General features: G+C 44.2%; 1 long non-coding RNA gene across 1 annotated transcript in view; it reads left to right on the top strand.

Annotated features, from left to right (window-relative positions):
- The first annotated feature begins 2,047 nt into the window (after nt 1-2,047).
- Nucleotides 2,048-21,280, top strand: part of LOC134932073 (uncharacterized) — a 33,210-nt gene continuing 13,977 nt past the window's right edge. Inside the window, exons 1-2 of the long non-coding RNA XR_010179240.1 lie at nt 2,048-2,154; nt 12,187-12,295. This is a non-coding gene — a long non-coding RNA (uncharacterized LOC134932073). The remainder of the gene's footprint in view (nt 2,155-12,186; nt 12,296-21,280) is intronic.

The raw sequence follows: 21,280 nt of genomic DNA, 5'->3' as shown, positions 1-21,280 counted from the left end.
CATCCTGGATACATCAGCATCCCGAAATGTAATAAAAAGGATAGTGCAACTGAACAACAAGGAGCTCTCAAGTCAAGCTCATGAATGCTGTATAGGTACTAGCGACAAAAAGGGTGGGTGTAGGAGACGGGCAGTCAGAAGATGCTGGGCTTCAAAAAGGGGGGAAGCTGCATGTGAAAGTAATCAGATAATTTATAATTGACAAGTGCTGCCAACAGCGCCCCCTACCCTGAAGCTCTACCACACACACACAGTTACGGCCCTGATTACATATATATATATATATATATATATATATATATATATGTATATATATATATATATATATATATATATATATATTTGACCAGGAGACCTGCCTCATTGTTTTTCTTTCCTGAGTACCGCAGCAGGGTGAACTTTATATATATATATATATATATATATATATATTTAAATAACACACACATACACACACACACACACTATATACTAGTGATGAGCGAGGTTCGGTTTTACTCGGTTTTACTCGGTTTTACTCGGTTCTCAAAACGGCATCTTATTGGCTATCCAAAACACGTGACATCCGTGAGCCAATAAGATGCCGTTTTGAGAACCGAGTAAAACCGAGTAAAACCGAGTAAAACCGAATCCGCTCATCACTACTATATACACAATGGTCCCACATTACACACCATGTATCCATGTTCTTCAATATTTACCACACCGAGAAAAGAGGCATGGCGGACATTTTCTCTTCAATTTACATATGTGCAGAGCAAAATCACCAGGAAAATGTCCACCACACCATCCCCAAATAAATCAGCATACCCAATACAACATTAGTACACAACCCCATAATGGCCATACAACCCCAACTCCACAATATTTTTCACCAACTCACCCCACTCAAGATAACACTAATATGGGTGTGGTATGTTAGGTATATTAGACTTAGGTCGACAGTGTCTAGGTCAACCACTACTGATTGACAGTAGGTAAGTCAATATGGTTTCTAGGTCGACAGGGATGCTAGGTCAACATGTACTAGGTCGACATGAAGAAAGGTTGACATGAGTTTTTTAATTTTTTTATGGTGTCATTTTCTCCGTACAGTGACCGGGAACCCCAATTAGTGCACCATTTCCCATCACATGGTTTCGCTTCGCTCGCCATGCTTCGCGCATGGTGCCTCGCTCTGCTACCACTGCGCTTAGCACAGGTTACCATTCCCAATTGTAGTCCATGTGGATCGTAAAGTATGAAAAAGTTCAAAAAATGAAGAAAAAAAATTTGAAAAACTAATTTCGACCTTTTTTCATGTCAACCTAGAACATGTCGACCTACTTACTGTTGACCAATAGTGGTCGACCTAGACAGTGTCGACCTACTTATTCTCAGCCTAAAGAATGGATCCTCACAAATACACCCCTAGATAATATTAACACTAGGTTTACTGAGGGTGGTCAATTGACCCTTTTCAAATTTTGAAGCGTTGCTGCTCTGTGGTTTGGGTACTTACAGCAACTAAATTTTGTGGCTTTTAATAATTTGGGCAATTGTATAAAAAACTGATTAAATTATTTTTCGAAAACCATTAAAAAAATCTAATTTTAGCTTTTTTTTTAATCTCTCTACCAGGAGTGGTGGTCATATGACCGCTTCCAGGTTTTGCTGCAGTAACAATGGAAAACTTTGATTATTTTGTTTGTTGATGTTTATTTTGTAACCTAATACCGTGTATGATGCTGATAAACCATATATGATTGGTAAAAGAGACCTTCTATTACTCTGCATTTATCTGCATTTATACATTAGCATAAGAATTGACTTGCTTGCATGTGTAATACCCCACCAATATGCCCTCTGTGTAGATATATGGGTCTCACACTTGTTTTAAAAGGGAGTTTATACAGTATATGCTGCCTATAATCTGTATGTGTCATTATTTATGATAATATCATTTGTCAGCCAAAATTGTTTTAATCTATAAGGCAGATAATAACTAGCATACCCGGCTGCTGCTCAAGGGATGGGAGCAGGTCACATGAGTAGTGTCAGGTGGTACACCAAGTGACAGTTTGAAACAAGTGACAGTTGGTCAAGGCAAGTCCTGAGGCATGTCTCCCCAGAGACAGAGGCCGACCTTGAGGCTCAGACTGACACCAACGAGAGGTAGGTCAGATTCAGAAATAGTGACAGCTGCAGATTGCTTTAATGCAGAAGAGAGAAGCAGACCAGTCCTATAATGCTGAGGTGCTTAAGGGGGGTACACATGGAGAGACCCGTGCTTAAATTCTAAGCAATCTGACTAGATTGCTTAGAATAGGTTTGTATACCCCCCAGTGATAGTGATGCACAACCCTGCGTGTTGCTATAACCGGTGCTAGATTGGCCTGAGAGGAGAGTTAATACATTTAGATCTAATTATCCAGCCTGCTGCAGAGGACTGGCCGTCCTACAGTACTGACAGAAACACTTTCAGCTACAGTACAAGCAGCATACAGAAATACATTTGGAATTAGAAAGTTGCACTGCAGGATGAATCTAAACTACCAAAACATCAATTATCAGCCATCAGTCCGGGGATAGGTCTCAATACCAAGCCATTCTAACTTTTGGAGACAGTACTAATTACGAACTAAGCTATACTGAGTTTAATATGAGGTAATAATTAAACTGAAGGTCTTCTGGTTATAAAGAGATATAACAACTTATAATATTATAACTAATTTAATTTATTCTATATGTAACAAAGCAGAGGTACCATTTCAACAGTAACTATTATGGCCACCTACAACTATTGCGAATAGAGGAAATACAGTTTCAAGTGCACCACTGAGCTCCATCTGGTTGAACTATGTTATCTGACTTTGTGGGCCCCAAGGTTGATTTAAGTGTACAGAAAGTGCCTGTTATTAATTTTACGTAAGTTAAAAAATACACAAAGTACAGTTGTTTTTATGTTTCATTCTGCTGAATAAAATGGTTTTATTGTAAAAGTTACAATTGTTTTGCTGACTAACCCAAGGTTCTTACAGCTGAAGAGGTCTACTCAGTCAAGTTTGCAGTTGAGTAAATTTAATTCTGGATGTCTCAAATGAATGCATTTAATATAATCTGTATTGCTTTTATTGTACATAGTAAACTTTTGGAAATAAATATAAAAGTGTGAACACTGAGAAACTTTACTCAGCTTCACTCAAAAGTTAAATTAAGTCAATAAATAGATATATTATTTCAGTGAAGCTGTGACAATTGTGTTTGTGCGAAAAATACACCTCTTCACCTCTCTGTGATTCAGTGGTGGAACTTGTATTGGATAGACCATTTGTTCATTGAGAACCAGTAAGAAATACAACAGAGGTCATATCCCCACTTACCTGAATCACTCAAATTCCTAATACTTACCTAAATCCTGAAAATCTGCAGTATAATTATTAGTGTATATCCCACATATGCTGCACATTTTAGGTGTCCAATTTGATATTTTATGTCTACAGGAAAATATATCACTTTCTGGCTTCCGAAAAATCTCTGTGGAGCTGACAAAGTGCAATTTCCCCTTTGTTGTGCTGAGCACATTTTTTGAAGGTGCGTAGTGACAGTCCGCGCCGACAGGGCTGAGCTAAGCTGCAGTTGTGAGCAAGTTACAACTTGCTGAGGTTGGCGCACTGTGGTTTTCTTTGCAAGTAACTCAGTCCTTCCGCTTGCTCCAGGGCATCAACATGCCACGCGTACGACAAGGTCTTACCGATTCTGAAATTTTGGAGTCTCTATGACATTTCTTCTGCCCAGTCCAGAGGGGAGGAAACTAAGGCCCTCATTCCGAGTTGTTCGCTCGCTAGCTGCTTTTAGCAGCATTGCACACGCTAGGCCGCCGCCCTCTGGGAGTGTATCTTAGCTTAGCAGAATAGCGAACGAAAGATTAGCAGAACTGCTACTAAATATTTTCTTGCAGTTTCTGAGTAGCTCCAGACCTACTCCTAGATTGCGATCAGCTCAGTCCATTTAGTTCCTGGTTTGACGTCACAAACACGCCCTGCGTTCAGCCAGCCACTCCCCCGTTTCTCCAGACACTCCCGCTTTTTTCCCTGACATGCCTGCGTTTTTTTAGCACACTCCCGGAAAACGCTCAGTTACCACCCAGAAACGCCCCTTTCCTGTCAATCATTCACCGATCAGCAGTGTGACTGAAAAGCGCCGCAGAAACCACAGCAAATCTACTAAGCTTTTAGTTAAATAACTAAGCGCATGCGCCCTGCGTGCCTTGCGCATGCGCATTTAGCAACAAATCGCAGCATAGCGAAAATCGGCAACGAGCGAACAACTCAGAATGACCACCTAAATCTGATGGAGAGAGTATCAGAACTCGAATTCTGATGGGAATAGCTGCAAAAGTGATCCTGACAACCCTCCTTTAGTCGCTTAGTATGGTCATAGGGATTCTGAACAGCCGGGAGGCAGGAAAGTGTTCTTGGTATTCTTTCTTGTTTTTTCTTGTTTTCAAAACAAATTGTTGTACTGTGTTTTGTGACAATTTGCGCATGTTTACTGACAAATTTTAATAAAAAGTCTTTTTTTTACAGTGTACAAAATTGTTATGCTTTTTTCCTACCCATATTTCTTGTTTCCTCTATAAACATGTAGTTTAACACTAGTATTGCCAAAAACATAATTGAATCTCAAAACATGAGTCAATAATGGAAGGAAAAAGCCAATGGCAACTGACCTCTGTCGGTAAACGGAGGTATGAGGATACATTCAGTAAAGCTAGTGTTAATAATAATATATACCCCAAACCCCATATAACACTAAACCTGCCAACCCCACACAGACACTTATTTTTGATTGCAGGAGGTTGTGGTCCCTTCATATTTCTGGGCTTACCCTAAAGAGATAGCTTGGCTGGAAACACATTATAGGAGCAGGAGTAGGAATGGGTGGAGCCGCAGAAGAAGGGGCTGGATCTTTGGGAGGGGCCGGAGAAGAGAGAAAAAAAACAGCAGTATATTGGTGACTTGTCCAGGAGGAGGGAAAATCCACCATGCAGAGAGGGCATCTACTACTGATGGCTGCGCTGCATCAGATATGTCAGACTGTGACATGTCTGCAGTCTCAGCCACACAGGAACTAAGAAGTGCCACGGCTTGTTGGATCTGTTGCTACCGCTAGTGTTAAGTAAAATAATGATGTCTCTTAGAGAGATATCCTCATTATTATGCCACTAACCTCAGTGCTGCCCTCAGGTGCTAGAGGCCTTAGGCAGCTGCCTAAAGTTTCCTAGTGGTAGAACCACCCCTGAGTGTCAAATTGTTCAAGCTGTACTTTCCTGCATTTCCTTATGCACAATAAATTGCGTGATCCCTTGCTCATTTTAGCCATAGTTAATATACAATAACAAATCTGCAACGTGATGTAATGGCATCCGAGTTTGCTGGTGATGCAAGGTGCCTAATAAACTCAGACGTATTTTTAAAGAGGCAATCATTTAAAAGGCATGGTTTTGCCTTGTAAGTGACAGCTGCTTAAAAATAAAGCTAATATAGCTAAGTAGAAAATTTGGCGGTCATTTCCAAACTGCACCCAATGCCAGGGCCGAAACTAGGGGGGGGGCTAGGGGGGCAGGCGACCTGGGCGCCGGATTGGAGGGGGCGCCGAGACCCCCTAACACCCGCCGCGGCACTTTTAGACTTTGAAACCCCCTTCTCCCGAGTGCCCAGCTCGGGGGGCGGGGTTTCGCGGAATGAAGCGATTGCGTCGTGACGTCACGGCGCAAACGCGTCATTCCACAAAACCCCGCCGGAGGAGGGAGAAGGGGGAGCCGCGCAGACGAGGAGGGAGAGGCGGCTGAAGAGCGGCGAGAACCGCTTCAAATGTAAGTCAGCCCCTCTCCCTTCCTCTCTCTGGGCGGGATGTACTAAGATGTTACGCTGCGCTAATAACCCTCTTACCGCTCTGAAACATGTTAAAATCCTCCTCAGCCTCCCGGCGCTGTCATTCTTTCCAAGTAGTTTCTGCATCACGTGATACCTTCGTATTGTTTCCTGACTCCATTGGCTGTACTGGTCCTCCGCAGGCACTGTATGCACTATCGAAACATGATGCAGAAACTGCTTAGAAAGAATGACAGCGTCGGGAGGCTGATGATTTTAACATGCTTCGAAGCGGTAAGAGGGCTATTAGCGCAGGGTAACATCTTAGTACATCCCGCCCTCTCTCTCTCCCTCCACCACCTGCCGCAATGTGTAAAATGGGGACCTGTGCCTGCCGCAATGTGTAAAATGGGGACACTTTTTCCTGCCGCAATGTGTAAAATGGGGACACTTGCCAGCGTACTGTGTAAAATGGGGACCTGTGCCTGCCGCAATGTGTAAAATGGGGACACTTGCCAGCGTACTGTGTAAAATGGGGACCTGTGCCTGCCGCAATGTGTAAAATGGGGACACTTTTTCCTGCCGCAATGTGTAAAATGGGGACACTTTTTCCTGCCGCAATGTGTAAAATGGGGACACTTGCCAGCGTACTGTGTAAAATGGGGACACGTGCCTGCCGCAATGTGTAAAATGGGGACACTTTTTCCTGCCGCAATGTGTAAAATGGGGACACTTGCCAGCGTACTGTGTAAAATGGGGACACGTGCCTGCCGCAATGTGTAACATGGGGACACTTTTTCCTGCCGCAATGTGTAAAATGGGGACACCTGTCTGCCGCAATGTGTAAAATGGGGTCACCTGTCTGCCGCAATGTGTAAAATGGGGAATGGGGACACTTGCCTGTCGTACTGTGTAAAATGGGGACACTTTTTCCTGGATATGAATTTTATGTTAGAAAAGGCAATTTTTCAGGTAAAAAAGTTCTGAAAGAGATATATATATATATATATATATATATATATATAATATTTTTATTCATTTATTTATTTATTTATTTATTTTTTATTATTTTTATTTATTTATTGTAAAATATTTTTTTTTTTTTGCGGGGGGGGGGGTGTCAAATGACTACCTTGCCCCGGGTGACAAAAATCCTAGTTTCGGCCCTGCCAATGCATAGTGTAAAACATTTTGCTTATGAAGTGTGGCTCCTCAACCATTACCAGAGGCCTCCTTTGCAACCAGGACTTGTGGCCTCTTATGCAGCAGGCTGGGATTTATTATTTCACACACTTACTGCCATGAGTAAGACACCAGCGAGCCTTCTGGGTTTTTAATGCTGTCCAATTTGGAGCCGAGGCAGCAATGGATCATACAGGCTTGCTACAGAGGTTAGAAACCTCCTGAATTGCAACCATTACTATCTAACGGCAGTCTGCAGCATGGATGTCAGTCACAGGTCCCTGCACAACAGTGTCTCTATGGGAGGCAATCACGAGGCCATCTGTTGGGATCCTGGCGTTCCTGGCAGGCGGTGAATTGCCACTGGTGGAATACCGGTGCCACAGGCTTTTTTCCTTCTGCAGGTGTCCACAACACCCATAAAGGGAGAACATAACCTGTGGCGAGCGCAGTGAGCCACAGTGCCTTTAGCGTGGCAAGCGAAGTGAGCCCGCAAGGGGCTTTCTAGTGCTCACCCAGCTGCCGGCATACTGGCGGCCAGGATGACGCTGTCGGTATCTGGACAGCCGGCATCCCGGTCATCGGTAAATAGTATGTATTCCGTCACCACTGTATATTATTGACATTTGCTGAGGTAAATGACTGAGGAGGCACTGGCTAGTACCAGAGACAGATTTATACACAATATATGAGCCCATGGGTTCATGTGGGCATTATACAAAGGTGCAGCAGTATATGTAGCAGTATATATATATATATATATATATATAGCAAATGAGGCTCTGACGGTGCTAAACTGATACCAGTAATGTGTACAGTAATACTACCATAAGAGTTATAAATTCAAAGGCATTTTAACATAAAACAACACTTTTTAATTTGTTAAAATGTCCATTAAAACATTCCAAGCTGAGTGCTGATACATAAAAAAAAATCCATATATTGTACAGATGTAAGAGACATCCGATGATCACTGTGTAATCAATTATTCAGGGATAAGTCAGGAAGATGTACTCTGTTACTGGCTCATGTAGATACAAATGGAATTCATAGAAAGCCCAACGTGTTTCATCAAAATGACTTCCTCAGGGGTAAATCCCAAGATGAAATGAAGTAAGCAGAGGAATTAGTGATTTCAGGTAAATACCTCTCCCTGTAATGGATTAACCTATTTCTGAGGTTCGTTCTAGAAGAATTTGGCTAAAAATGTCCCAATCAGGGACCGGACGGAATCTGTCTAGTATTCCATACAATTAGGAATAAATATATAAACTGAGTGTAGTGTTCCGCCTTGGAGGTACAGTCTCAAAGATGCGCACAATGATGAACTAGAACAATTAATTGGCAACCAGGCACATGTGCTTCCTCCAACAGCAGAGAATGCCATTGAAATTGGAATGTTTTAATGGACATTTTAACAAATTAAAAAGTGTTATTTTATGTTAAAATGCCTTCGAATTTATAACACTTATGGTGGTATTACTGTACACATTACTGGTATCAGTTTAGCACCCTCAGATCCCCATTTGCTCTATCTTATTTATTGAACACGTACTAACAAAGGGTTCTTCTAGAGGTGCAGCTTAGCTCCCATAGTACTATACTTTGCATTTTTCCTCATTATAGCAGTGTATATACAGTATTTATAATATATTTTTTGTATTTTTCATATACTTTATAAGGGTTGGGTATGGGTGACCGGCGGACTTGATTCTTGGTGGTCAGCATACCAACGCTGGGATCCTGGCCGCCAGAATGCCGGTAGGCGGGCAAGCGCAACAAAGCCCCTTGTGGGCTCACTGTGCTCGCCATCCTGCAGGCTCGGTGGCTCACTGCGCTCGCCACAGGTTCTATTCCCACTCTATGGGTGTTGTGGACACCCACAAGTGGAAAAAGTCCTGGCCCCCCTGCAGCATTCTGGCGGCTGGGATCCCGGCGTTGGTATGCTGACCGCCGGGATCCCGACCTCCGGGAACATAACTACATCCCCTTTATATAGTCAAACCTCTGGTAATACTATAGTATGACACGAAAGGCTCTGACCTACCTGCCTCACCTCACCGCATGTCACTGCTGTACATAACAAAGCATGCAGTGCTGGTGCCTGATGACTGCGGAGCTAACATTTGCTGTCTGACACACAGCAAAGCTCATACTTTACTGAGTAACACAGCAGAGCAATTTTTTGGGATGTGTCTGTTTCTTGGTGCCAGCAGAACTTGTTCTTTTTGGGTCACCCAGACACATGGGGGTATATTTACTAAGATTTGTGTTTTAGCCGATGTCAGCCAAGATCAATCCGCCGTTTGAGATTGCAACTTTTTGAGAAAAAAACCCACAGTAATTTACTAAACTACCGTGTTTTTTTAATTCGAGTTTACCAATGTCAATGTAATTCGTATTGCTGGCAGTGTTTTACGGGAGAGATTAGTAAAACACTGCTGGACTTAACACAGTGAAGCCCGGCCGGATCAGTGAGATCCGTGCAGGACTTCATTGTCTAAAAGTATTGAAATAGTTAAAAGCTAAAAAAACAATTGCGTGTGGTCCCCCCTCTTAAGCATAACCAGCCCTGTGCTCTTTGAGCCGGTCCTGGTTGCTAAAATACCGGGGGGAAATCGCACAGGGGTTCCCCATAGTTTAACAACCAGAACACTGGTACTTGTGGTTCCCCAAGTACCAGCATGCGGGAAGGCTTTCTGGGACTTGTAGTTCCACAGCAAAAGACAATATTCTTTTTTTACATATTTTTGGCTGTCAGCCCGGCACCCACCGCCCAGGGGTGCTGGGGACAGCCTCAGGCTTCACCCATGGCCCTTGGGTGCCTGGAGGGGGGTGACTAGTTGGGGGGATTATGCCATGGCTGCAGGGACCAATATAAAAGTGTTCCCTGGCTGTGGCATTATGTCCCTGGCTAGTAAAGCCCTGTGCTGGTTTAAAAAATACGGGGAACCCCATCACAAACTTTTCCCGGTATTTTAATAACCAGGACTGGCTCAAAGATCCCGGGGCTGGTTATGCTTAGGAGGGGAGACCCCACACCATTTTCTTTAAACTTTTAACTCTTTCACATACTTTTACACAAAGAAGCCCTGCACGGATCTCACTGATCCATGCATGATTCTCCAAACACGCCAGCCAAAAGCAGTTCTATTTGAAAGTTCTATTTCTGTACGAATTCAATGCTTTTCTTGCAGTGTTTGGCTATTGTTGGCAGTGATTGAGAATACAAATTCCTAGTAAATTCCTGTGTTGTATGAGGTGTATGTGAAAATCCAACCGTGTTTGAACAATGGTCTATTGATTCGTATTTGTGTGGACGGCAGTGCATCTCAATACAAATAGCCCCCACACTGACAAGGTTTGTGTTTAGTATATAACCGATATTACATTTAGAAAATAAAGACAAACTCGAATGGATTCGGGACCCTAGTAAATTTCCACCATAGCTTATTAATACTAGGTGTAACAGACAGAGGCGGAGATGTACTAAGCAGTGAAAAAAGTGAAGAAGTGAGCCAGTGGAGAAGTTGCCCATGGCAACCAATCATCTGCTTTGTATAATTTTATAGTATGCAAATTATAAATGTTACTTCAGTGCTTCTCCACTGGCTCACTTCTCCACTCTTTTCACAGCTTAGTACATCTCGCCCTTATTGCTACTATGTTTCGCAGACTTATTGCTGCTGGGTGACACAAACACTACAGAGCTTTTTTATGCTGAGTGACACAGACTGTAGAGCTTATTGCTATTGAGTATCATATGCTGCAGACCTGATTGTTACTGTGTGCGACATGCTCAGGTTTGCCGACTTTCTGGTTGCCCCCTCCGGGACATTGCAGTCAGCTCAGAGCAGTAGGGGCAGGGCGGCCTGGGGTTATGCAGCATAGGGGTGTAACAGGGGCGTGACTACATATTAGAGGCAGCAGAGAGGGCATGTCAGTCGCAGCCATTGTAGCCATGGCCCCACTATACAATGCCGATATTACAACATAGTACGGGGGGGGGGGGGGCTAAAATGATGCTATTCAGCACAAATTATGTCATCTAACCAGTGGGTGGGACTGGCACACGATTTTCAGGAGCCTCCCGGCCATTCCGGGAGGTTTGGCAAGTATGCACAGGCTGCATATCTGAGCACCACAGGCTGCAATGCTGATATTTGCTGAATGTCACATAGGGGGTCATTCAGGCGCGGACGCAAAGTGGCTGTTGTATGCATATCGTTCAATGTTGTCACACTGTGCCTGTGTCTGAGCCACAGTGCACATGAGCACCGAGTGATTTGTGAGTGTGGTCACAGTGAGATTTTAGTCACAAAGTGAGTGACAGGAAGTCAGTGTTTGGGGGTGGTAATGGGGAGTGTTCGGGCGAACGCAAGCATTTTATGGCCACTTGGATGGCATTTTCTGGGCATGAATACATTTAGCAGCTGTAATTACAACTGGAAACGCCAGTTCGGTTTTATACAGATTTTTCTTATTGGTTATCCAAAACACGTGACATCCGTGAGTGACATCCGTGAGCCAATAAGATGCCATTTTGAGAACCGTAAATCCGAGTAAATCCGAGTAAAACCAAGTAAAATCGAACCCCCTCATCTCTAGTTTTGTGGCAGGTTGTACTGCAGTAATATTGAGAGACATTTCTCAGCACTGCACATAAATAACATGTACAGTAGAAAAAGCCTTTGATCTATAGAGCAAGCAGTCAGACATTTCTCTTCATTTGGCAACTCTAATCAAGAATCAATGCAACTGCTAATGGTGGTGCTGTGAATATTACAGGTACTGTATCTGCAATGCTATTTGTAGAATATGAATCTATCTAGTATAATGGATAGACTAAAGCTGTACTGGCAACATATGTAGCAATATAAACAGATGGAAAAACATGCTATCTCTTCTATCTACCTCTAATACCAGCAACAGTAGGGTCACTGATAAATACAAATTTATTATATTCATTGTGACCATTATGTAGGCCATTGTAACTCTTGTGCTATACCTGTTGACATTATGATATGAGGAATTGGTAAGAGAGCTGTGATTACTAGAGTTTACCACCAGTTACAAATGTGCGCATAGGTATATAATTGTCCATTGACTTATCAAAACAAAGTCCCATCTGCCTTCTGTCTTTCTGCAGCATCATAAAGGAGCCAGGAGCAGACAGGCAGCCACAGCGAAGTGCACACGTCTGAGTATTATGATGTCTGTCACACAAAGGAACCTAGGAGCTGGCAGCCGCAGACTTGGTAGGATGAGAGACTAAGAGGAAGTTTAGAAGAAATGAGTCCTAAACTACAATGGGTAAAGAGAATGGGAGTGGTGGTGGTGGTGTTTGGTATATAAAGAAGGGTGTGTTTTGGGTACAGTAAGGTGAGTTTACATCATCACGTGTGTTGATGTCTCTCCTCAGTGTGTCATGGCAGAAACCTCTGTTCTAGACAGATGACTTACAGCAGCTGTGTGCAGTATGAGCACTAACACATTAGTGCTGTTGTACTAAACCACTTATTTGTTGTGGTCGCATCAGATGTGACCACTCCAGGCTGGGCTTTCCCTGATGTGGACGCATCTGATGTGACCAGTCATACATGCTCACTGCGCAGCAGCTGGAAGACAATCTTCCAGCAGCTGCTGCTTACAGAGGGACCTCTCGGTTCTTCTGCTTCCTGGTTCCCTCCCCCAGTGCCTACTGGTGATCAGGCATCTTGGCGGCACCCACCCACCATGCGGCTGCAAAGATTAAGAGATTAACAGCCCCTGGGGAAATGTAAAAAGGCGGCACTCACCTTCCCTGGGGACACCCGATGGCTGCAGAGAGGAGTGGCCCCCTGGAGAATGTGGAGTTGCGATGGTAGCATTAGTCTGATCATGGATGGTCCAATATAGTGACCATCAATGTTTGTACCAATGTTTCTAGAAAAAGTTTAAATAAAAAAAATAAATTATGTTGGAAGTGTTTTAAATAAATGTTCTTCACCTAATTCAATCATAAAATAAACCGACAATTTCTTAGTGGTTAAATTATTAGTCAGTTAACATGTTAAATTGTGAGGTTGAAGCTTCATAATCATAGCAGAAGTGCTGAAATTTCTTCAAGCATTATATTGGAAGATTTTAGCAACAGTGTTTATTTACAACCAAGAGGTGCAAAGAAACTGGTTTTTGTGTGTGTGTTTTTTTGTTGTTGCAAGCTCCATGTTTCTGATATACTGTAGCCCTAAGGCTGTGCTCTGCAAGGTGATCTGAGCAAATTGGGATGTACTGTAATGTGAAATTAAGTTTGTAATGTGCACAAAGGCAGTAAGACAGACATCCAACTGCTGCATTTACAGAAAAATCACAAAAACTGACAGTCATATTGTGCATTAAATGAGGTCACAAAGTGTTTAAAATAGCTACATAAGTGCGTACTGGAAAGAAGAAAATAAAGTGCTGAGGAAAAGCCAGAGTTCTGGATTTCATAAATATTTATTTATCCTGAGAAATTAATCTCAAAGGAAAAAGATGAACATAGAATAGTACGTTGAAAAGAGGAGTATAGATATGCCACTTACTGTATCTATACTAATTGCATATATTCTTACATATTTAATTAGTAACGGGAAGGACAGCTCTACCAATAAGAGTTGTCCTTGGCAATCAATGTACTGTATTTCTGGGTTTTGGCCCCGGGAGTCCCCTTGCAGGATGGGGGTGGGTGGATGTGCTGGGAGAGATCTCAAGGCACAATGCGGAGAGAAGCCCATAAACTTTGTGTCTTTAAGGATGACACCATCAACATGGAGTGGCCTGCTGAGCTGGATATTTTGTCCAGGTGGCCTCCTTCACTTTTTCTTATTGCAATCAAAAACAATGTACTAGAATAGTCAGCGTGAAAGCAATAGTTAGGATGGAATTTTCATACTAAGAAGAACAGTAGACTTCTTTATGCTTAATAAACTAAATAATGTACAGTCTAATCGTTAATTTGGATGTGTGCCATTATGTTACATCATTGTTTCAAGAGATTACCGTAAAGTCATTGTAGTGTCAAATTGAGATTTGAGATGCTAATTGTACAAATATTCTTCTAATGACATTATCATCTTGCATCTATGGTAATAATGGCCCTCATTCCGAGTTGTTCGCTCGTTGCCGAGTTTCGCTATATTGCGATTAGTCGCTTACTGCGCATGCGCAAGGTTCGCAGAGCGCATGCGCTTAGTTATTTTGCTCAAAAGTTAGGTATTTTACTCACGGCATAACGAGGATTTTTCATCGTTCTGGTGATCGGAGTGTGATTGACAGGAAGTGGGTGTTTCTGGGCGGAAACTGGCCGTTTTCTGGGCGTGTGCGAAAAAACGCTGGCGTTTCTGGGAAAAACGCGGGAGTGTCTGAAGAAAAGGGGGAGTGTCTGGGCGAACGCTGGGTGTGTTTGTGATGTCAAACCAGGAACGAAACCGACTGAACTGATCGCAATGGCTGAGTAAGTCTGGAGCTACTCAGAAACTGCTAAGAAATTTCTATTCCCAAATCTGCTAATCTTTCGTTCGCAATTCTGCTAAGCTAAGATACACTCCCAGAAGGCGGCGGCCTAGCGTGTGCAATGCTGCTAAAAGCAGCTAGCGAGCGAACAACTCGGAATGAGGGCCCATGTTGTGTCATCTACATGATTGTTTTTCCAGTTGATTTTGGATGTATTTGTCGGACAAGAAATAGACAATTATGGAAAAGTGAAGTAGTAAAGATTTTGAGGCGATAATTGTAACTTTTGAGTCAGTACTATATTGGAGACAAGAGACTAGTGACCAGATTTATCAAGCCTTGGAGAGTGATAAATAGCACAGTCATAAAGTACCAGCCAATCAGCTCCTAATTGTCATGTTACAGGCTGTGTTTTAAATTTTTTTGTTGGGAGCTGATTGGTTGGTACTTCATCACTGTGCAAATTATCATTCTCCGAGGCTTAATAAATCTGGGCCTAGTTATTGCCATTATAGAACAAATCCCAGACGTGGGACATTACTCTGGGGAAGCAGAAAATCATTGTCGTTTTGAAGAAATGAAAGCAGTGTTACTGGTGACAGCAGAGGTAATGTATATAGCATGACATAGCTATGGAGTGTTTTATTTATAATTGGATTCTACATACAGTATACAGTAATTCTGTATAATCCAGAGGAGTCTGTGTAGAAATTAGTAATTAGAACAATACTTGAGAGTTTTAATACAATTTCTTCTTAATAGTTTTGTTTTCACATTCATATGGAGGAGGGCAAAGTAGTTACTATGATGACATGATAATAGGATTTTAATACCTACCGGTAAATCCTTTTCTCTTAGTTCGTAGAGGATGCTGGGGTCACTTCAAGAACCATGGGGTATAGACGGGATCCGCAGGAGACATGGGCACTTTAAGACTTTCAAAGGGTGTGACCTGGCTCCTCCCTCTATGCCCCTCCTCCAGACTCCAGTTTAAGGAAACTGTGCCCAGGGAGACGGATATTTAGAGGAAAAGGATTTATTGTTAAACCACGGTGAGCATCTTACCAGCTCACACCTCAAGCATGCCGCAGAACGTGGCATTCAATAGAACACAAGCCAACGGCATGAAGAATTTTCAGCACTATGCTGACAAAACCGTAACACAACCTGTGTGAAACCACAACCAATAACTGCAGATACAGTACGCACTGGGACGGGCGCCCAGCATCCTCTACAGACTAAGGGAAAAGGATTTACCGGTAGGTATTAAAATCCTATTTTCTCATACGTCCTAGAGGATGCTGGGGTCACTTCAAGAACCATGGGGTTTATACCAAAGCTCTAGAACGGGCGGGAGAGTGAGGTTGACTCTGCAGCACCGATTGACCAAACTTAAGGTCTTCATCGGCTAAGGTGTCAAACTTGTAGAACTTTGCAAATATGTTTGACCGCGACCAAGTAGCTGCTCGGCAAAGTTGCAATGCCGAGACACCCTGGACAGCCGCCCAGGATGAGCCCACCTTTCTAGTAGAATGGGCTTTCACCGATATCGGTAACGGCAATCCAGCCGTGGAATGAGCGTGCTGAATGGTGTTCCAGATCCAGCATGCAATGATCTGCTTGGAAGCAGGACACCCAACCTTGTTGGGAGCATACAGGACAAACAGAGCCTCTGTTTTCCTAATCTGAGCCGTTCTGGTGACATAAATCTTCAAAGCTCTGACTACATCCAGAGATTTTGACTGAGCGAAGGCGTCAGTAGCCACAGGCACCACAATAGGTTGGTTGATGTGGAAAGAGGAAACCACCTTCGGTAGAAATTGCTGACGTGTCCTCAATTCAGCTATATCTTCCTGGAAGATCAAATAAGGGCTCTTGTGAGACAAGGCCGCTAACTCAGACACCTGCCTTGCAGATGCCAAGGCCAATAGGATGACCACTTTCCAAGTGAGGAATTTCAACTCCACCTTCCGGAAAGGTTCAAACCAATGTGATTGATGGAACTGCAACACCACATTACGATCCCAAGGTGCCCCTGGAGGCACAAATGAAGGTTGGACGCGCAACACGTCTTTCACGCAAAACTGAACTTCCGGAAGGGAAGATAATGGCAGAAAGAAAATTGCCAATGCTGAAAACTGGACCATAATGGAGTCCAACTGCAGCCTGCATTTCCCCCAGCCTGTAGGAAATGGAGAAAATGCCCGAACTGAAACACTTCCGTTGAAACTTTCTTGGATTCACACCAAGACACATATTTCCTCCAAAAACGGTGGTAATGTTTAGACGTTACTCCTTTCCCGGCCTGAATAAGAGTGGGGATGACTTTCTTGGGAATACCCTTTAGGGGTAGGATTCGGCGCTCAACAGTCATGCCATCAAATGTAGCCGCGGCAAGTCTAGGTACACGCACGGTACCTACCGTAGTAGGTCCTCGCGAAGAGGAAAAGGCCCAGGATCTTTTAATGAGCAACTCCTGAAGATCTGGGCACCAAGCCCTCCTTGGCCAGTCTGGGGCAGTGAAAATTGCCCGGACCCTTGTTCTTCTTATTATCCCGAGAACTTTTGGGATCAGTGGAAGTGGAAGGAATACGATGACCGGAATAGCCACTGGGTCACCAGAGCATCTACTGCTATTGCTGAGGGTCTCTCGACCTGGAACAATTTTTCTGAAGCTTCTCGTTGAGACGAGAAGTCATCCTGTCTACTGGAGGAACTCCCCAAAGACTTGTCACCTCTGCAAAGACTTCTTGGTGGAGGTCCCACTCTCTCGGGCGGAGATCGTGTCTGCTGAGAAAGCATGCTTCCCAGTTGTCCACCGGAATGAAAATTGCCGACAGAGCCCATACATATTTTTCTGCCCAGAGGTGGATCTTCATCACCTCTGCCATTTCCGCTCTGCTTTTTGTTCCACCTTGCTGTTACCTTATCCAACTGGATCTGCACGGGGTGATCTTGAAGAAGATGTACCGCCTGTTAAAGGCCGTTGTAAATGGCTCTCAATTCCAGCATATTCATGTGAAGGCAGGCTTCCATACTTTAGCATTTTTCTTGGAAGCTTTTCCCTTGAGTGACAGCTCCCCAGCCTCGGAGACTTGCATCCATGGTTACCAGGACCCAGTCCTGAATCCCGAACCTGCGTCCCTCTAGTAAGTGCAAGGTGTGAAGCCACCACAGGAGCGAAATCCTGGCTTTTGACAACAGGATTATCTTCCAGTGCATGTGTAGGTGGGAACCGGACCCCTCGTCCACTAGAACACCTTGACAAGGAACCTGCCAACTGAATGGCCTTGTAGGCCGCAACCATCTTTTCTAATGTATTGATGGATTGACACTCCTGCTGGTCTCGGAATTTGTATGACCAGACTCTGGATCTCCAGAGCCTTTTCCACAGGAAGAAAAAACTCTGTAGTATCTAGTATTATTCCCAAAACCGACAACCGCGTCGATGGGCCATCAGTGATTCTGGCAAGTTCAGGAGCCAACCCTGTTGTTGAAGAACTGTCAGGGAGAGTGCAACGTTTTGCACCAACTGGTTTCTTGATCTCGCCATTATCAGGAGACCGTACCAGTATGGGATAAATGTGACTCCATACTAGAGAAGGAGAACTATCATTACCGCCATCACCCTGGTGAAATTTGTAATGACCATCCTGAATAGCAAACCTCAGGTAAATCTAATGCGGAGGAAAATGTATTTAGACCTCCTTTATTCTTTTTTCAGATTGGATCTCACTGCCCTGAGAGATTCCATCTTGGATTTGAATTTCTTTAAATAGAAATTAAGGGATGTCAGATTTAGGATTGGTCTGACCTAGCCGTCTGGCTTCGGGAGCACGAAGAGGCTTGAATAACAGCCTTCTCCCTATTGTGACAGGGTAGACCAGGACCATGACCTGATCCTGACACAACTCTTGTGTTGCGTCGCATACTACCTCCCTGTCCGGAGGAGAATCGGTAATAATGAAGAATTGGTGAGGGAAAACGCCTGGAAACTCCAGTATGCACCCTTGGGTACTATTCGTAAAACCCAAAGGTCCAAGTCCGTTCCAGAACTGACTGAAAAGCTTTAGACGTTGCCCCACCGGTGTGGGCTCCCGCAAGAGAGTCCCAGCGTCATGCAGTGGATCTGGCAGAAACAGAGGATGATTTCTGCTCCTGTGACCTTGAAGAGGCTGTTGACCTCTTCCCTTTTCTCCTTCCTCTACCTGCAAAGAAAAAAGGGGAATCCGTATCTATTGGGCCGTCATGACTGCATCCGACAATTATGCGTCATCATCCGTTGTGAGGGAACATAGGCCCAGAAGGTAGACTTACCAGCGGCATCTGCCGAGATCAAATTAACTAGGCCGTGACCACACCAGGCTTCACCTTCATAGGGAAGAGACTCCATATCTTCTCGGAGTCAGCCTCAGCATTCCATTGGTGAATCCACAACGCCCTCCTAGCCGAGACCGCCATGGAATCGGCCCGCGAACCCAAGAGTCTTCTATCCCTTGCAGCCACACGAAAGCATGCTGCAGCATCCTTGATATGACCCAACGTAAGGAGTATCCCATCTCTCCCCAGGGTATCTATAACGGATGACCAGGCAACCGACCATTTTTGAATACTACTACTCCCCCACGCGCATGTAATGGCAGGTCTAACTGACGTACGCGTGGACATATAACTAGAACATAACGTAGCTTCCTACATATGATCCGCTGGCTGTGTGACAGGGCCCCGTGCAGAACAGGGGGTGACACCCACTTTATTTTATCCGCGGCTGGAAAAGAATAAACAATCGGAATTCTCTTGAGGATTTGAAATCATCTTGTCAGGGCTGACCCAGACCTTCTCAAACAGAGCGTTCAGCACATGAGAATGAAGAATGTTACTTCAGCAGTATTATAAATTTATATATATATATATAAATACATATACATATATATACATACATACAAATATATACATATATACACACATAGACCCCTTTGTTCGGAACAGCAGGGTCCACAGTGACATCAATACGTCCTTATTATGCACTAATCATGTACTAAATGCTCTTTTTTTCTGGATATTATCAGGAAACATTATGGTCGATACAGGAATTAGCATCTGTGACGGTATAAGGGAGTAGTAACTGAGCAAAATAACCTGTTTGCGACCCCGAGGGGTCTGAGGGAAATATAGCTATGAACAAGACATCCATAGATATTTCTGTGTCTATTACACCGATTTATTCAACCTTACTATATATATATATATATATATATATATATGTATGCATAGCCCTTTCTGATATGCATCACATTAACATGCAATTTTTTACCCAGTCATATATTGGTGTATCTGTGTCCCTAATATAGTTTTCACTTGGGAAAAACATTCATCCACCTACATGTTGACTTGACACACATGTACCAAGTACCACCAGGCGTCGGCGGTGCCGACAGGGTCACTCCCACAGCCGTTTGTGGGAAGCACTCCGCCTCAGACATGCCGACACACGTGTACCAAACATGTCAGAGAGACACAGATAGAGTTTGCCAGCTCACAACCCAGCGCTTAATCAACAGTTCTGAACATTATAGAATGCCCCCAAACCTGCAGCGCTTTTATATTAAACATATATTGCACCAATTTTACTGTGCCCCCCCCCCCCCCCCCGTTTTGCACCCTGATACTTTCAGCAGTGTGAGGAAGGACCAGTGTCTCTGCAAGAGAAAATGGCGCTGGCTGTGTGAGCTGTGAGGTCTAAGCCCCGCCCCCGTAATGGCGCGCTTCAGTCCCGCTATTTTTGTTAAAATCTTTATACTGGCAGGGGTTAGGACAGTGCCCCAGCACCTATGTCCCCTGTTGCCAGTCTTATATTGAGGTATATATGCTGCCCAGGGTGCCCCCCCCCCCCGCGGGTGGATTGCTGCTGCTGCCACTGTTGTGTGAGTATGCAGCTGCTGTGTGAGCGGCTGGGGGCAGAATTCAGCGGAGCAAGCAGCGGGGGATCGCTGCTGCTGCCGCTGTTGTGTGAGTGTGCAGCTGCTGTGTGAGCGGCTGGGGGTTGAATTCAGGGGAGCAGGAATCGGGGGATCGCTGCTGCTGCCGCTGTTGTGTGAGTGTGCGGCTGCTGGGTGAGCGACTGCGGGCTAAGTACAGTGCTGTGATTGTGTGAGTGAGAGGGCACTGCCGGACTGTTGCTGCTACTGCGGCTTGTGGAGTGTGTGAGCAAGCAGGTGGGGGAGGCACACACTTACGTGTGTGTGTGCGTGTGTGTGTTAGGAAGAGGGAAGGGTGAGTGCTGCTGCTGGGGGTAAGAAAGAGTGTGAGTGTTGCTGCAGGGTGAGAGTGAGTGAGAGAGTGCTGCCAGGGCAGTGAAAGTGTGTAAGGGCTGCTGCTACTGGGAATGAGTGTGTGCTGCTGCAGCCAAAGCCTGCATGTGTGAGGTCTGTGGTCTGTGGACGAAGTAGGAGCCGGAAGCCGAGTGAAAGGGATGTGCAGAGAGCTGCTGGAGCAACAGCAAGGAGGAGTATCGGTGTCGCAGGAGAGAACCCACTCAGATAAATATTATTATCTACTTTATTGTGTATTTGATTGTATTGGCTATTTAGTTTGTATTGTTTTCATTGTTCTTCGGAAGGTAATAGGGAGTCAGTTTTTCAAACAAATGGGAGGGGCTGTGATTGGGATTCTCACTCAGTGTGTGTCATGCAAGATGTATGCGCACCTGGAGCAGCCGACCCAGTGCGAATACATATGCGCGAGATGTGAGCGAACGGTTGCCCTGG

Source organism: Pseudophryne corroboree, chromosome 6 (assembly GCF_028390025.1).
Source record: "Pseudophryne corroboree isolate aPseCor3 chromosome 6, aPseCor3.hap2, whole genome shotgun sequence".
Classification (NCBI taxonomy): Eukaryota; Metazoa; Chordata; class Amphibia; order Anura; family Myobatrachidae; genus Pseudophryne; species Pseudophryne corroboree.
This window is presented reverse-complemented; position numbering and strand designations above follow the sequence as displayed.